General features: G+C 47.3%; 1 non-coding gene and 1 pseudogene across 1 annotated transcript; both read left to right on the top strand.

The window, feature by feature from the left end:
* Positions 1-16322: 16322 nt before the first annotated feature.
* LOC125773676 (5.8S ribosomal RNA) lies at positions 16323-16480 on the top strand. Its single transcript, XR_007420291.1, has one exon. It is a non-coding gene; the product is annotated as a 5.8S ribosomal RNA (ribosomal RNA).
* Positions 16481-17189: 709 nt separating this feature from the next.
* LOC125773672 (large subunit ribosomal RNA) overlaps positions 17190-17500 on the top strand; it is a 3654-nt pseudogene continuing 3343 nt past the window's right edge.

Here is a 17500-nt window from a genome sequence, read left to right as displayed (position 1 = left end):
GGATGCAAGAAATGCTTGAGTGTTAACCATCATCGGTACCAAGTACCTAGGTTATATCGAGTGCGTAGATGGAAGTCGGTACCAAAGGGAAACCTTCCTAGGCTAGGTGCACGCAAGTGAGTATGGATCGATCAGTAGAAAGATGGGAAGCCATAGGAAACCTTCCTAGGCTAGGTGCACGCAAGTGAGTATGGATCGATCAGTAGACAGATGGGAAGCCCAAGGAAACCTTCCTAGGCTAGGTGCACGCAAGTGAGTATGGATCGATCAGTAGAAAGATGGGAAGCCATAGGAAACCTTCCTAGGCTAGGTGCACGCAAGTGAGTATGGATCGATCAGTAGAAAGATGGGAAGCCATAGGAAACCTTCCTAGGCTAGGTGCACGCAAGTGAGTATGGATCGATCAGTAGAAAGATGGGAAGCCAAAGGAAACCTTCCTAGGCTAGGTGCACGCAAGTGAGTATGGATCGATCAGTAGAAAGATGGGAAGCCCAAGGAAACCTTCCTAGGCTAGGTGCACGCAAGTGAGTATGGATCGATCAGTAGAAAGATGGGAAGCCCAAGGAAACCTTCCTAGGCTAGGTGCACGCAAGTGAGTATGGATCGATCAGTAGAAAGATGGGAAGCCATAGGAAACCTTCCTAGGCTAGGTGCACGCAAGTGAGTATGGATCGATCAGTAGAAAGATGGGAAGCCCAAGGAAACCTTCCTAGGCTAGGTGCACGCAAGTGAGTATGGATCGATCAGTAGAAAGATGGGAAGCCCAAGGAAACCTTCCTAGGCTAGGTGCACGCAAGTGAGTATGGATCGATCAGTAGAAAGATGGGAAGCCATAGGAAACCTTCCTAGGCTAGGTGCACGCAAGTGAGTATGGATCGATCAGTAGAAAGATGGGAAGCCATAGGAAACCTTCCTAGGCTAGGTGCACGCAAGTGAGTATGGATCGATCAGTAGAAAGATGGGAAGCCATAGGAAACCTTCCTAGGCTAGGTGCACGCAAGTGAGTATGGATCGATCAGTAGAAAGATGGGAAGCCCAAGGAAACCTTCCTAGGCTAGGTGCACGCAAGTGAGTATGGATCGATCAGTAGAAAGATGGGAAGCCCAAGGAAACCTTCCTAGGCTAGGTGCACGCAAGTGAGTATGGATCGATCAGTAGAAAGATGGGAAGCCATAGGAAACCTTCCTAGGCTAGGTGCACGCAAGTGAGTATGGATCGATCAGTAGAAAGATGGGAAGCCCAAGGAAACCTTCCTAGGCTAGGTGCACGCAAGTGAGTATGGATCGATCAGTAGAAAGATGGGAAGCCATAGGAAACCTTCCTAGGCTAGGTGCACGCAAGTGAGTATGGATCGATCAGTAGAAAGATGGGAAGCCCAAGGAAACCTTCCTAGGCTAGGTGCACGCAAGTGAGTATGGATCGATCAGTAGAAAGATGGGAAGCCATAGGAAACCTTCCTAGGCTAGGTGCACGCAAGTGAGTATGGATCGATCAGTAGAAAGATGGGAAGCCCAAGGAAACCTTCCTAGGCTAGGTGCACGCAAGTGAGTATGGATCGATCAGTAGAAAGATGGGAAGCCATAGGAAACCTTCCTAGGCTAGGTGCACGCAAGTGAGTATGGATCGATCAGTAGAAAGATGGGAAGCCCAAGGAAACCTTCCTAGGCTAGGTGCACGCAAGTGAGTATGGATCGATCAGTAGAAAGATGGGAAGCCATAGGAAACCTTCCTAGGCTAGGTGCACGCAAGTGAGTATGGATCGATCAGTAGAAAGATGGGAAGCCATAGGAAACCTTCCTAGGCTAGGTGCACGCAAGTGAGTATGGATCGATCAGTAGAAAGATGGGAAGCCCAAGGAAACCTTCCTAGGCTAGGTGCACGCAAGTGAGTATGGATCGATCAGTAGAAAGATGGGAAGCCATAGGAAACCTTCCTAGGCTAGGTGCACGCAAGTGAGTATGGATCGATCAGTAGAAAGATGGGAAGCCATAGGAAACCTTCCTAGGCTAGGTGCACGCAAGTGAGTATGGATCGATCAGTAGAAAGATGGGAAGCCCAAGGAAACCTTCCTAGGCTAGGTGCACGCAAGTGAGTATGGATCGATCAGTAGAAAGATGGGAAGCCCAAGGAAACCTTCCTAGGCTAGGTGCACGCAAGTGAGTATGGATCGATCAGTAGAAAGTGGGAAGCCCAGTACCAAATGCCCTAGTGAAGACCGTAAACGAATATCATGAACCGAGAAGGAGCACCAAATGCCCTAGTGAAGACCGTAAACGAATATCATGAACCGAGAAGGAGCACCAAATGCCCTAGTGAAGACCGTAAACGAATATCATGAACCGAGAAGGAGCACCAAATGCCCTAGTGAAGACCGTAAACGAATATCATGAACCGATAAGGAGCACCAAATGCCCTAGTGAAGACCGTAAACGAATATCATGAACCGATAAGAGGCACCAAATGCCCTAGTGAAGACCGTAAACGAATATCATGAACCGATAAGGAGCACCAAATGCCCTAGTGAAGACCGTAAACGAATATCATGAACCGAGAAGGAGCACCAAATGCCCTAGTGAAGACCGTAAACGAATATCATGAACCGATAAGGAGCACCAAATGCCCTAGTGAAGACCGTAAACGAATATCATGAACCAAGAAGTAGCAACGAATGCCTGAAAAAGTACCAAGTCCACGGTATAGAGTAACGAGAGTTAACCGCCGTGATGTATGCAATGAGGGCAGCCATTGCATGGGTTCTGGACTTGGTTCGCGAATAACTTTTTTGCTAGACATCGGACAAAGTTGACGTGGAAGAACGAAATGTAGCATTTGGTGCCACCTATCCAAAACTTTTTCAAGATTGAAGATCCGATCGATACAGCCTGAGTTATAGGCAAAAGTTGGTGCAAAATTGAGCATTTTTAATGGTGAAAAATCGGTACTCCTCGAATAGCTCCTGTTGGAAGCATCGGACCACATGGTCGTGGAGGAACATATTGTAGCGTGCGGTGTCAAGTATCGACACCCAAAACCGCATGTCCGATGGACGGAAAATGACCAAGTTATAGTGAAAACTTGGTTGCACCAAATTCCCGAAGAAGTGCAACGAGAAGGTGAATGCGCAGGTTGTTCGTCGAATAGCTCCGGCCACAGACATGGTAGCGATTAGTGGTGCATGGAAGAAATCTAGCCACAAGTGCCATCTACCCATGGCCAGAAGAAAGTGTGGCCATATCTTGGATACCGGCGGAGCTATGGGGCAAATATGGGCCAAAAATGGTGCAAGTTGGACCAAAAATCCGACCAAGTGCGCGAGGCGCTTTCGTGAATAGCTCCGGCCACAGACATGGTAGCGATTAGTGGTGCATGGAAGAAATCTAGCCACAAGTGCCATCTACCCATGGCCAGAAGAAAGTGTGGCCATATCTTGGATACCGGCGGAGCTATGGGGCAAATATGGGCCAAAAATGGTGCAAGTTGGACCAAAAATCCGAAAAAGTACCTAGGTAAATGCGATGGTTGTTCGTCGAATAGCTCCGGCCACAGACATGGTAGCGATTAGTGGTGCATGGAAGAAATCTAGCCACAAGTGCCATCTACCCATGGCCAGAAGAAAGTGTGGCCATATCTTGGATACCGGCGGAGCTATGGGGCAAATATGGGCCAAAAATGGTGCAAGTTGGACCAAAAATCCGACCAAGTGCGCGAGGCGCTTTCGTGAATAGCTCCGGCCACAGACATGGTAGCGATTAGTGGTGCATGGAAGAAATCTAGCCACAAGTGCCATCTACCCATGGCCAGAAGAAAGTGTGGCCATATCTTGGATACCGGCGGAGCTATGGGGCAAATATGGGCCAAAAATGGTGCAAGTTGGACCAAAAATCCGACCAAGTGCGCGAGGCGCTTTCGTGAATAGATCCGGCCACAGACATGGTAGCGATTAGTGGTGCATGGAAGAAATCTAGCCACAAGTGCCATCTAGCCATGGCCAGAAGAAAGTGTGGCCATATCTTGGATACCGGCGGAGCTATGGGGCAAATATGGGCCAAAAATGGTGCAAGTTGGACCAAAAATCCGACCAAGTGCGCGAGGCGCTTTCGTGAATAGCTCCGGCCACAGACATGGTAGCGATTAGTGGTGCATGGAAGAAATCTAGCCACAAGTGCCATCTACCCATGGCCAGAAGAAAGTGTGGCCATATCTTGGATACCGGCGGAGCTATGGGGCAAATATGGGCCAAAAATGGTGCAAGTTGGACCAAAAATCCGAAAAAGTACCTAGGTAAATGCGATGGTTGTTCGTCGAATAGCTCCGGCCACAGACATGGTAGCGATTAGTAGTGCATGGAAGAAATCTAGCCACAAGTGCCATCTACCCATGGCCAGAAGAAAGTGTGGCCATATCTTGGATACCGGCGGAGCTATGGGGCAAATATGGGCCAAAAATGGTGCAAGTTGGACCAAAAATCCGAAAAAGTACCTAGGTAAATGCGATGGTTGTTCGTCGAATAGCTCCGGCCACAGACATGGTAGCGATTAGTGGTGCATGGAAGAAATCTAGCCACAAGTGCCATCTACCCATGGCCAGAAGAAAGTGTGGCGCTATCTTGGATACCGGCGGAGCTATGGGACAAATATGGGCCAAAAATGGTGCCAGGTGGACCAAAAATCCGACCAAGTGCGCAAGGCGCTTTCGTGAATAGCTCCGGCCAGAGACATGGTAGCGATTAGTGGTGCATGGAAGAAATCTAGCCACAAGTGCCATCTACCCATGGCCAGAAGAAAGTGTGGCCATATCTTGGATACCGGCGGAGCTATGGGGCAAATATGGGCCAAAAATGGTGCAAGTTGGACCAAAAATCCGACCAAGTGCGCGAGGCGCTTTCGTGAATAGCTCCGGCCACAGACATGGTAGCGATTAGTAGTGCATGGAAGAAATCTAGCCACAAGTGCCATCTACCCATGGCCAGAAGAAAGTGTGGCCATATCTTGGATACCGGCGGAGCTATGGGGCAAATATGGGCCAAAAATGGTGCAAGTTGGACCAAAAATCCGAAAAAGTACCTAGGTAAATGCGATGGTTGTTCGTCGAATAGCTCCGGCCACAGACATGGTAGCGATTAGTAGTGCATGGAAGAAATCTAGCCACAAGTGCCATCTACCCATGGCCAGAAGAAAGTGTGGCCATATCTTGGATACCGGCGGAGCTATGGGGCAAATATGGGCCAAAAATGGTGCAAGTTGGACCAAAAATCCGAAAAAGTACCTAGGTAAATGCGATGGTTGTTCGTCGAATAGCTCCGGCCACAGACATGGTAGCGATTAGTGGTGCATGGAAGAAATCTAGCCACAAGTGCCATCTACCCATGGCCAGAAGAAAGTGTGGCCATATCTTGGATACCGGCGGAGCTATGGGGCAAATATGGGCCAAAAATGGTGCAAGTTGGACCAAAAATCCGAAAAAGTACCTAGGTAAATGCGATGGTTGTTCGTCGAATAGCTCCGGCCACAGACATGGTAGCGATTAGTGGTGCATGGAAGAAATCTAGCCACAAGTGCCATCTACCCATGGCCAGAAGAAAGTGTGGCCATATCTTGGATACCGGCGGAGCTATGGGGCAAATATGGGCCAAAAATGGTGCAAGTTGGACCAAAAATCCGAAAAAGTACCTAGGTAAATGCGATGGTTGTTCGTCGAATAGCTCCGGCCACAGACATGGTAGCGATTAGTGGTGCATGGAAGAAATCTAGCCACAAGTGCCATCTACCCATGGCCAGAAGAAAGTGTGGCCATATCTTGGATACCGGCGGAGCTATGGGGCAAATATGGGCCAAAAATGGTGCAAGTTGGACCAAAAATCCGACCAAGTGCGCGAGGCGCTTTCGTGAATAGCTCCGGCCACAGACATGGTAGCGATTAGTGGTGCATGGAAGAAATCTAGCCACAAGTGCCATCTACCCATGGCCAGAAGAAAGTGTGGCCATATCTTGGATACCGGCGGAGCTATGGGGCAAATATGGGCCAAAAATGGTGCAAGTTGGACCAAAAATCCGAAAAAGTACCTAGGTAAATGTGATGGTTGTTCGTCGAATAGCTCCGGCCACAGACATGGTAGCGATTAGTGGTGCATGGAAGAAATCTAGCCACAAGTGCCATCTAGCCATGGCCAGAAGAAAGTGTGGCCATATCTTGGATACCGGCGGAGCTATGGTGCAAATATGGGCCAAAAATGGTGAAGTTGGACCAAAAATCCGACCAAGTGCGCGAGGCGCTTTCGTGAATAGCTCCGGCCACAGACATGGTAGCGGTTAGTGGTGCATGGAAGAAATCTAGCCACAAGTGCCATCTAGCCATGGCCAGAAGAAAGTGTGGCGATATCTTGGATACCGGCGGAGCTATGGGGCAAATACGGGCCAAAAATGGGTAAACTTGTACGGTCCAAAGCCAAGGGTAAATTTTTTTATTCCTCTAATAACTTCTAGCACAGACATTGAATCGGTTGGTAATGTATGGATGAAATGCAGCAAACAGTTGGAACTACCCATAAAATCTTAAAGATTGACGATCCAATGTATAGAACCGGAGTAATGTGCGATACTTGGTGTAAAATCGAGTGAAAAATTAACTATAAACTGTTTTTGGCCCATAACTCGAATACTAGACATCGGAAGGGGGGGTCGTAGAACGATTTTTTGTTGCCCTATCGATTCCCTATCGAACGAGCAAAAGTTGTTTTTTTGACCAAAAAGGACCCCTACTCTAGTAAAATTGGCCTGATTTTACTAGTCCTCGGTACCCGTACAGGCAAAATGAGCAAAATGCTCAAGTATGAATGGTTTTTGGCCCATAACTCGAATACTAGACGTCGCAGGGGGGTGTCTTAGAACAATTTTTGGTAGCCCTTGAAATTATCTATCGATTGACATATACTTGATTTTTTGGCCAAAAAGTTCCCTAGACTAGTAAAAATCGCATCATTTTACTAGAGTCGGGTACCCTGGACGAAAAACCGCTATAATTGCGGTTTTTGGCTAATAACTCGAATACTAGACGTCGCAGGGGGGTGTCGTGGAACAATTTTTGGTAGCCCTTGAAATTATCTATCGAATGACATATACTTGATTTTTGGCCAAAAAGTTCCCTAGACTAGTAAAAATCGCATCATTTTACTAGAGTCGGGTACCCTGGACGAAAAACCGCTATAATTGCGGTTTTTGGCTAATAACTCGAATACTAGACGTCGCAGGGGGGTGTCGTGGAACAATTTTTGGTAGCCCTTGAAATTATCTATCGATTGACATATACTTGATTTTTTGGCCAAAAAGTTCCCTAGACTAGTAAAAATCGCATCATTTTACTAGAGTCGGGTACCCTGGACGAAAAACCGCTATAATTGCGGTTTTTGGCTAATAACTCGAATACTAGACGTCGCAGGGGGGTGTCGTGGAACAATTTTTGGTAGCCCTTGAAATTATCTATCGAATGACATATACTTGATTTTTGGCCAAAAAGTTCCCTAGACTAGTAAAAATCGCATCATTTTACTAGAGTCGGGTACCCTGGACGAAAAACCGCTATAGTTGCGGTTTTTGGCTAATAACTCGAATACTAGGCGTCGGAGGGGGGTGCCGTAGAACAATTTTTGGTAGCCCTTGAAATTATCTATCGATTGACATATACTTGATTTTTTGGCCAAAAAGTTCCCTAGACTAGTAAAAATCGCATCATTTTACTAGAGTCGGGTACCCTGGACGAAAAACCGCTATAATTGCGGTTTTTGGCTAATAACTCGAATACTAGACGTCGCAGGGGGGTGTCGTGGAACAATTTTTGGTAGCCCTTGAAATTATCTATCGAATGACATATACTTGATTTTTGGCCAAAAAGTTCCCTAGACTAGTAAAAATCGCATCATTTTACTAGAGTCGGGTACCCTGGACGAAAAACCGCTATAGTTGCGGTTTTTGGCTAATAACTCGAATACTAGGCGTCGGAGGGGGGTGCCGTAGAACAATTTTTGGTAGCCCTTGAAATTATCTATCGAATGACATATACTTGATTTTTTGACCAAAAAGTTCCTAGACTAGTAAAAATCGCATCATTTTACTAGAGTCGGGTACCCTGTACGAAAAACCGCTATAGTTGCGGTTTTTGGCCAATAACTCGAATACTAGACGTCGGAGGGGGGTGCCGTAGAACAATTTTTTGTAGCCCTTGAAATTACCTTTCGAATGATATATAGTGGTTTTTTGGTCAAACAGTGACCCCGAGACTAGTAACCCTCCATACACAAAACCGCCTAAAAAGTTTTGGTTTTGCAAAATTTTGAAAAGTGCGTCAAAAAAATTTTTTCAAAAAGTACCAAATCGTGATCAGAACTCACTATAGACCATAAAAAGTGAAATCCGATGGTCATTTGCAACACTTGGTCAATCGAGAAAAATTTCACTTTTTTACTAGAGTCGGGTACCCTGAACGAAAAATCGCTCAAGTAATGGTTTTTGGCCAATAACTCGAATACTAGACGTCGGAAGGGGGTGTCGTAGAACAATTTTTTGTAGCCCTTGAAATTACCTTTCGAATGATATATAGTGGTTTTTTGGTCAAACAGTGACCCCGAGACTAGTAACCCTCCATACACAAAACCGCCTACAAAAACTTTGTTTTGAAAAATTTTGAAAAGTTCAAAAAAATTTTTTTTTCAAAAACTACTAAAACGTGATAAGAACTTACTATAGACCATAAAAAGTGATATCCGATGATAATTTGCAAAAGTTGGTAACTAGTAAAAAATTTCACTTTTTTACTAGAGTCGGTGCAACGAGAAAAAAAAAGTCCGTGATGGAGAAAAATGGCACGTTTTCCACGCCTGTACGCTTTCGTTTACTATATAGGGGGTAGGTGAGCCAGAAGCATGAATTTGACTGAGTACGTATCTTTATGAATTGGGCCCTTCTAAATCGATTGAGACTACCCCCAGGACGATCGGACGACTGCTTCTGGCTCAAAATGTGGTTTTTAGATTTTGATCGTCAATTATGAGAGAAAAAATCGATTAGAAGTAAAGATACGAAATGCTTGGTCTAAGTTGGGAAACGACTTCGGATATTTGTTGGACGTTGTCGTAGAAGGTCCGAGGACCAAGGAAAAGTGATTTCCAAGTGGATTTATGCACTATTAGTCGATGGTAAGATGTGAAATTAGTAGAACTTACCATACAGTTTGCGAAGTTGAAGCAATCGGTTGGTGAATATGGTACTGTCTGTCCAATTTGGTGGTTCGGAATGAGTGAAACGATGTTGATGATGGATAGACGTTCCGATTGCCCCCGATCGGGGAACATATAGTGGTCTTTAAGGTCCAAGTACCTATGTTTTGGTAAGCAGAACTGAGAGTTAAAGGATGAAAGTCGGCCATTCCTAATATCATCCTATCGGTGGTTCGCGAGTTGTTTGAGGACCGGAGCAGCTCGCGATGAAACGGTCCTAGGGTATTGGTTATCCATCCAAGGAAGAGTAAATGCGATCCTAGATGTGTGTCGTTGGCCGTTCTACCGGTATCGCCTATCGATGAGATATCGACGGGCATGCCTTACTCGAAAGTTGAATTCTAGGATCGATGGTCAAACAGACCTATGAGCGATAAACCAAACTGAACACGTATTGATGTCGGCTTTTCCTATCATTTGATGCCGCAGGTTGTTTAGGGACCGGAGCAACTTGCGGCCGAGACGGTCCCCGGGGGTTTCTTTCTCCAAGGAGTGGAAACTATTAAGCAAGAGTTGTAGCAAGATACGATCCTCTGATGTGTCGTTGGCCGTTCATGCGGTATCGCCTGTCGATGAGATATCGATGGGCATGCCTTACTCTACCGACCTTCTAATTGAGAGTATTAATCAGGGATCGATGGTCAAACAAGACCAATGAGCGATAAACCAAACTGAACACGTATTGATGTCGGCATTTCCTATCATTTGTCGCAGGTTGTTTAGGGACCGGAGCAGCTTGCGACCGAGACGGTCCCCGGGGGTTTCTTTCTCCAAGGAGAAGAAACGATTAAGCAAAAGTTGTAGCAAGATACGATCCTCTGATGTGTCGTTGGCCGTTCAAGCGGTATCGCCTGTCGATGAGATATCGATGGGCATGCCTTACTCTCCCGACTGGATTACTGAGAGTTTAATCAGGGATCGATGGTCAAACAGACCAATGAGCGATAAACCAAACTGAACACATATTGATGTCGGCATTTCCTATCATTTGTCGCAGGTTGTTTAGGGACCGGAGCAGCTTGCGACCGAGACGGTCCCCGGGGGTTTCTTTCTCTAAGGAGTGGAAACGATTAAGCAAAAGTCGTAGCAATAATCGATCACCTGATGTGTCGTTGGCCGTTCTTGCGGTATCGCCTGTCGATGAGATATCGATGGGCATGCCTTACTCTCCTGACTGTTTAATTGAGAGTTATAATCAGGGATCGATGGTCAAAAAGACCTATGAGCGATAAACCAAACTGAACACGTATTGATGTCGGCATTTCCTATCATTTGTCGCAGGTTGTTTGGGGACCGGAGCAGCTTGCGACCGAGACGGTCCCTTCCCGAAAGATGGTGAACCGAGTCGTCTGGCGTAAAAACCGGACGACTCGAAAGGGCTTGACCCTTTCAAGTGAGCGATAATCACATTCTACGCTCAGTTCGACAGCTACAAGGCAATCACTCGCTATGTTCAGAGCTAATACATGCAACATGCCGGCATTGTTTCCACCGACGCATGGATTCAAGACTGGTGCACTTATTAGTTAAACCGTTCGCCTCCGGGTGTTTCGAGTTCAAGTCTGGATGAGGATTGATCTTGCTGGTAATAGCTTGAGCCCCTGAATAAGGGGTCGAAGCGTACATCTTGAGACCATGTACAACATATTACCAAATCGGCACCATGGGTTCGGGTGCAAGTGATGTAACCGTGAAAGATGTTGAGCAGCCCAACATCGGTTTACACACGCATAATAGGAAGGCAGCGCTGTCGACTGGTCAGTCGTGTAAGAAGTGTGCATTATCGATCACAAATATATTGGTGATCTGTAGGTTGCGCATACACCATGCCCGGTGTAAAGTGCCGTGGTCCCCCCCGGGGGGCTGCATCAAACCGTTCGCCACGCGAACTACCCAATGGAACGAACTCGATGCATTTAATAAGAAGAAGAGATGATAATGAAACACGGTCGATTAAAGAGTTGAAAACGTTGAAATACCTATAAGCAAGTCTTAAGTTGGTGGTGACCGTTACGCCCCAACAAATTGGTGCCTTACCCTACACCAAAGAGCCATTCAACATGGTTCAAGTGAGCGATAATCACGCTCTACGCTCAGTATGACAGCTGCAAGGCAATCACTCGCTAAGTTCAGAGCTAATACATGCAACACGCCGGCATTGTTTCCACCGACGCATGGATTCAAGACTGGTGCACTTATTAGTTAAACCGTTCGCCTGCGGGTGTTTCGAGTTCAAGTCTGGATGAGGATTGTTCTTGCTGGTAATAGCTTGAGCCCCTGAATAAGGGGCCGAAGCGTACATCTTGAGAGTAAATGTACAACATATTACCAAATCGGCACCGTGGGTTCTGGTGCAAGTGATGTAACCATGAAAGATGTTGAGCAGCCCAACATCGGTTTACACACGCATAAGGGGTTTATTGTTATCTGTAGGTTGCGCATACACCATACCCGGTGTAAAGTGCCGTGGTCCCCCAGGGGGCTGCATCAAAACGTTCGCCATGCGAACTACCCAATGGAACGAACTCGATGTATTGAAAGAGATGAACAATTAATAGCGAGAATAGGGGCCCGGAAGCAATTCCGCGGCCCTACGGTCGATTCAAGAGTTGAAACGTTGTACAATCGTGGATAGCACCTAGTGCTAATATGGTGAGAGATAATGTGTGAGGAAATTTAGTTTCCTAAAGTTTAGTTAGTGGTTTCCGTTGTGCCCTAACAAACTTAAAGTTGGTGGTGACCGTTACACCCCAACAAATTGGTGCCTTACCCAACACCAAAGAGCCATTCCATATGGTTCTAGAGAGAGAGAGTTGTGTGGAAATTTATTTCCCACTAAGCGAGTGTGTGTCTGTAGTGGAACGAATTCTGGTTGATCCTACCAGTAATATACGCTTGTCTCAAAGGTTAAGCCATGCATGTCTAAGTACAAACATAAATGAATGTGAAACCGCATAAGGCTCAGTATAACAGCTATAATTCACAAGATCATCCTACCACTAGTTACTTGGATAACTGTGGAAAATCCAGAGCTAATACATGCAACATGCCGGGACTGTTGCCCTCGCGGGTAGCTGAACTGGTGCACTTATTAGTTAAACCAATCGCCTCCGGGCGGCTTGAGTTGAAGTCTGGATAAGGACGCAGATCGTATGGTCGCTTGTCGACTGACGACAGATCTTTCAAATGTCTGCCCTATCAACTATTGATGGTAGTGTAGAGGACTACCATGGTTGCGACGGGTAACGGGGAATCAGGGTTCGATTCCGGAGAGGGAGCCTGAGAAATGGCTACCACATCCAAGGAAGGCAGCAGGCGCGTAAATTACCCAATCCCAGTACGGGGAGGTAGTGACGAGAAATAACAATATGGACCTCTCTAACGATGGTCCATAATTGGAATGAGTTGAGTATAAATCCTTCAACAAGGATCAAGTGGAGGGCAAGTCTGGTGCCAGCAGCCGCGGTAATTCCAGCTCCACTAGCGTATATTAAAGTTGTTGCGGTTAAAACGTTCGAAGTTGATTGCCCGTCCAGACACGTGACCGCCACGGGCGCCCGGTTACACGCCGGGGCCGTTCGTGCGCGCGCTCACGGCTGCGACTCACAATGGTGTACTTGGGCGTTACTCTGTGAACGAGTACCGTGCTACCGGTTAACTCCGGCACGGGCTCCTCATGGTGCTCAAGATACTCACATTTACCTTGAACAAATTAGAGTGCTCAAAGCAGGCTAAGACAAAGCGTCCGGCCCCCCCGTGGGGTTGGCGTTGGCCGAGAATAATCTTGCATGGAATAATGGAATATGACCTCGGTTTATACGATTTCGTTGGTTTGTCAGAAACCTAGAGGTAATGATTAACAGAAGTAGTTGGGGGCATTGGTATTACGGCGCGAGAGGTGAAATTCGTAGACCGTCGTAGGACCAACTGAAGCGAAAGCGTTTGCCATGGATGCTTTCTTTAATCAAGAACGAAAGTTAGAGGATCGAAGGCGATTAGATACCGCCCTAGTTCTAACCGTAAACGATGCCAATTAGCAATTGGGAGACGCTACCCCTATTCGGTGCTCTCAGTCGCTTCCGGGAAACCAAAATCGGGTTCCGGGGGAAGTATGGTTGCAAAGTTGAAACTTAAAGGAATTGACGGAAGGGCACCACAAGAAGTGGAGCTTGCGGCTTAATTTGACTCAACACGGGAAAATTTACCAGGTCCAAACTTATCGAGGTAAGACAGATTGATAGCTCTTTCTCAAATTTAAGGGTAGTGGTGCATGGCCGTTCTTAGTTCGTGGAATGATTTGTCTGGTTAATTCCGATAACGAACGTGACTCAAACATGCTAACTAGAACGCTGTCAGCAGTGCGCCTCCGGGCGCACCTGACGTTACAGCCGGGCGGCGCCTTCACGGGCGGTCGTCGGCTACGTTTGCCCTGCTTAGCGGGACAACTTGTGTTTAGCAAGCTGAGAATGAGCGATAACAGGTCCGTGATGCCCTTAGATGTTCTGGGCTGCACGCGTGCTACAATGTGGGTCGCAGCGTGTTCTCGCCAATAGGCGCCCCCATTCCGAGAGGAACGGGAAATCACTAAAATGCCCATCTAGTCGGGATTGGGGACTGCAACGGTCCCCATGAACCTGGAATTTCTAGTAAGCACTAGTCATTAGCTAGTGCTGATTACGTCCCTGCCCTTTGTACACACCGCCCGTCGCTACTACCGATGGATTATTTAGTGAGGTTTCTGGAGGCTTACCTTCCGCGGTTCCTTCGTGAGCTGCAGCTGGCATGGCTGAAGTTGACCGAACTTGATGATTTAGAGGAAGTAAAAGTCGTAACAAGGTTTCCGTAGGTGAACCTGCGGAAGGATCATTACTGATGATCGTCCGCGAGTGACCAACCATGGGCTGCCTTCGGTGTAGCTCGGTCGCTCGCTTGCTATGTGTCAGAATTTGTTGAAAGCCAACTCGTTCGTTGTACACTTTGATGGGTGACCATCACTGTGTCCCCGTGCCGAGCTAGATCTCCCCTAGCCGTAAGGCACTTGAACGCCCCTTCGACGACGAGTTGCATGTGTGTGGTATGTGTCAGAATCTGGTGAAGCTTTCTGCATGTGATGTGCCTTGTGTGGATCCGTGGCCATTGCATTGTGTCTGGTGCTTAGATACCCAGACACTTAGAACGCTTGCGCGGAAAGCAAACTCGATCGTTGTACACTTTGATGGGTGACCATCACTGTGTCTCCGTGCCGTGCTAGATCCCCCCTAGCCGTAAGGCACTTTGAACGCCCCTTCGACGACGAGTTACAAGAGTGTGGTATGTGTCAGAATCTGGTGAAGCTTTCTGCATGTGATGTGCCTTGTGTGGATCCGTGGCCATTGCATTGTGTCTGGTGTGTAGGTACCCAGACACTTAGAACGCTTGCGCGGAAAGCAAACTCGATCGTTGTACACTTTGATGGGCAACCATCACTGTGTCTCCGTGCCGTGCTAGATCTCCCCTAGCCGTAAGGCACTTTGAACGCCCCTTCGACGACGAGTTACAAGAGTGTGGTATGTGTCATAATCTGGTGAAGCTTTCTGCATGTGATGTGCCTTGTGTGGATCCGTGGCCATTGCATTGTGTCTGGTGTGTAGGTACCCAGACACTTAAGCAAACTCGATCGTTGTACACTGTGATGGGCGAGCATCACTGTGTCTCCGTGCCGTGTAAGAGCTCCCCTGGCCATCAGGCACTTGAAAGGTCCTTCGACGACGAGTTACAATAGTGGTGTGTTAGATACGTCAGGTGATGGTATCTACTGTTGTGCAATACGTATCCGGCCACGGCACGGAACGAACGGGAACTGTGGTGCAGACATACAAAGAGTTAAGCCTATTAGTCATTAACTCTAAGGACGGGGCCATGGGGCGGTACGCAAAGGATACGGATGAGCGAGTATGCAGGCCCAATACTCAATAGCTCGATCCGATCCAAGCACATGAGTTGACTGCGGCGCCAGGTTAACCAATGTGCTAGATTCTATTTGGCCAGTAGAATCTTGTGTCTTATGCGATTTGATACCAAGACACCAGAACGAAAGTTAGTTGAAGAGTTATTAAACTCTTATGAAGTATGGTTGTGCAATCACAACTTATGACTTTAACCTATAAAGTGGATATGGACTTGCAATTATAACATGGAATCTCTACACACCCCATGAGCTCGATCCAATCCACGCACACGAGTTGCCTGAGTAGCGACAGGTATACCGATGTGCAATACGTATCCGGCCACGGCACGGAACGAACGGGAACTGTGGTGCAGACATACAAAGAGTTAAGCCTACTAGTCATTAACTCTAAGGACGGGGCCATGGGGCGGTACGCAAAGGATACGGATGAGCGAGTATGCAGGCCCAATACTCAATAGCTCGATCCGATCCAAGCACATGAGTTGACTGCGGCGCCAGGTTAACCAATGTGCTAGATTCTATTTGGCCAGTAGAATCTTGTGTCTTACGCGATTTGATACCAAGACACCAGAACGAAAGTTAGTTGAAGAGTGATTAAACTCTTATGAAGAATGGTTGTGCAATCACAACTTATGACTTTAACCTATAAAGTGGATATGGACTATCAATTATAACATGGGGCACACACCATGTTCTCGATCCAATCCACGCACACGAGTTGCCTGAGTAGCGACAGGTATACCGATGTGCAATACGTATCCGGCCATAGGCACGGAACGAACAGGAACTGTGGTGCAGACATACAAGGGCCATGGGGCGGTACGCAAAGGATACGGATGAGCGAGTATGCAGGCCCAATACTCAATAGCTCGATCCGATCCAAGCACATGAGTTGACTGCGGCGCCAGGTTAACCGATGTGCTAAGAGAGTTGTTCCTGGGCCTTCAAAGTGACTTCAAAACTATCTTAGCGAATGGTGGCCATGGGCGTAGACATGAGCCACAAGTCACAAGGCCTGGGACTATTGGGTAATAAAGACAACTTAGTCAGAAAGTTAGTCTTTGGACGTACCACCGGGATTGTGTTACATTGGGAACCTTACTATAAAACCCTAGGCAGGGGATCACTCGGCTCATGGATCGATGAAGACCGCAGCTAAATGCGCGTCACAATGTGAACTGCAGGACACATGAACACCGATAAGTTGAACGCATATTGCGCGTCGGACGATTAAACCCGGCCGATGCACACATTCTTGAGTGCCTATCAATTCCTTGATATACAACAAACCAAACTTCAGGGTGGAGCGTGCCACAATAGAACACTATGGCGAGCAGCCCGTCTAGTGTCGTGGGGGAAACACGCTTCCACACTGTGCATAATGGCGTGCTCGGGACCTTTGTTGGGACCGCAGGGCGCTGAAAGTAAAGGGGTGAACCGCATAAATCGCACGCACGTAAACGCGCACACACACAAATAGAGTGAGACGTATCGTAGGATACCGCTAAGAGTACGTTGTGAAACATGGGGAAATTCAATCGAAAACCTCTTTGATGTCCAAGATTTCGTTGACCGTATCCGTCGTAATACTGGATCAACGTGCTTGGGGGAAAACGTCAAAGGGTTTTATAATAGTGGTGCATGATTAACCCATCGATGCCCGAGGGGAACATGTTGTCCAATACAATAGTGGTGCAGTTGGCTCGACATGCTCGGGGGGAGACATCGTGGGTCCAAGTCGACCAAGTCGACCGGGAGTTGTTGTTGAGAGATCGAATCAAAACGATGCCGAGCGGAACTCGTTGTCCTTATTGGAGTGATATTCGGACAACGTGCTCGGGGGGGCCATCGTTGATTCAAAAATGACCGTAAATTGCCCAATCCGTGTGTGTGTGTGTGTGAAGTGTTGTTGCGTATATATCGGTTCGCTATGCCCCGGGTTCGAAACGAATGGAATGTGACTGATTTTGTTGTAGGCCTCAAGTGATGTGAGACAACCCCCAGAATTTAAGCATATTAATAAGGGGAGGAGAAGAAACCAACCGGGATTCCCTGAGTAGCTGCGAGCGAAACGGGAGAAGCTCAGCACGTAGGGACGGTGTGTAACTGCACCTGTCCGATTCCGTGTACTGGAACGACCATTATCTACTATGCACGGTGCAAACAGTTCAAGTTCAACTTGAAGGTGGCTCATCTACCCAGAGAGGGTGATAGGCCCGTAGAACGGCACTAACCCACGTGACAGTAGACGGTCGGCTCCATGGAGTCGTGTTGCTTGATAGTGC

Source organism: Anopheles funestus (assembly GCF_943734845.2).
Source record: "Anopheles funestus chromosome X unlocalized genomic scaffold, idAnoFuneDA-416_04 X_unloc_45, whole genome shotgun sequence".
Lineage (NCBI taxonomy): Eukaryota > Metazoa > Arthropoda > Insecta > Diptera > Culicidae > Anopheles > Anopheles funestus.
This window is presented reverse-complemented; position numbering and strand designations above follow the sequence as displayed.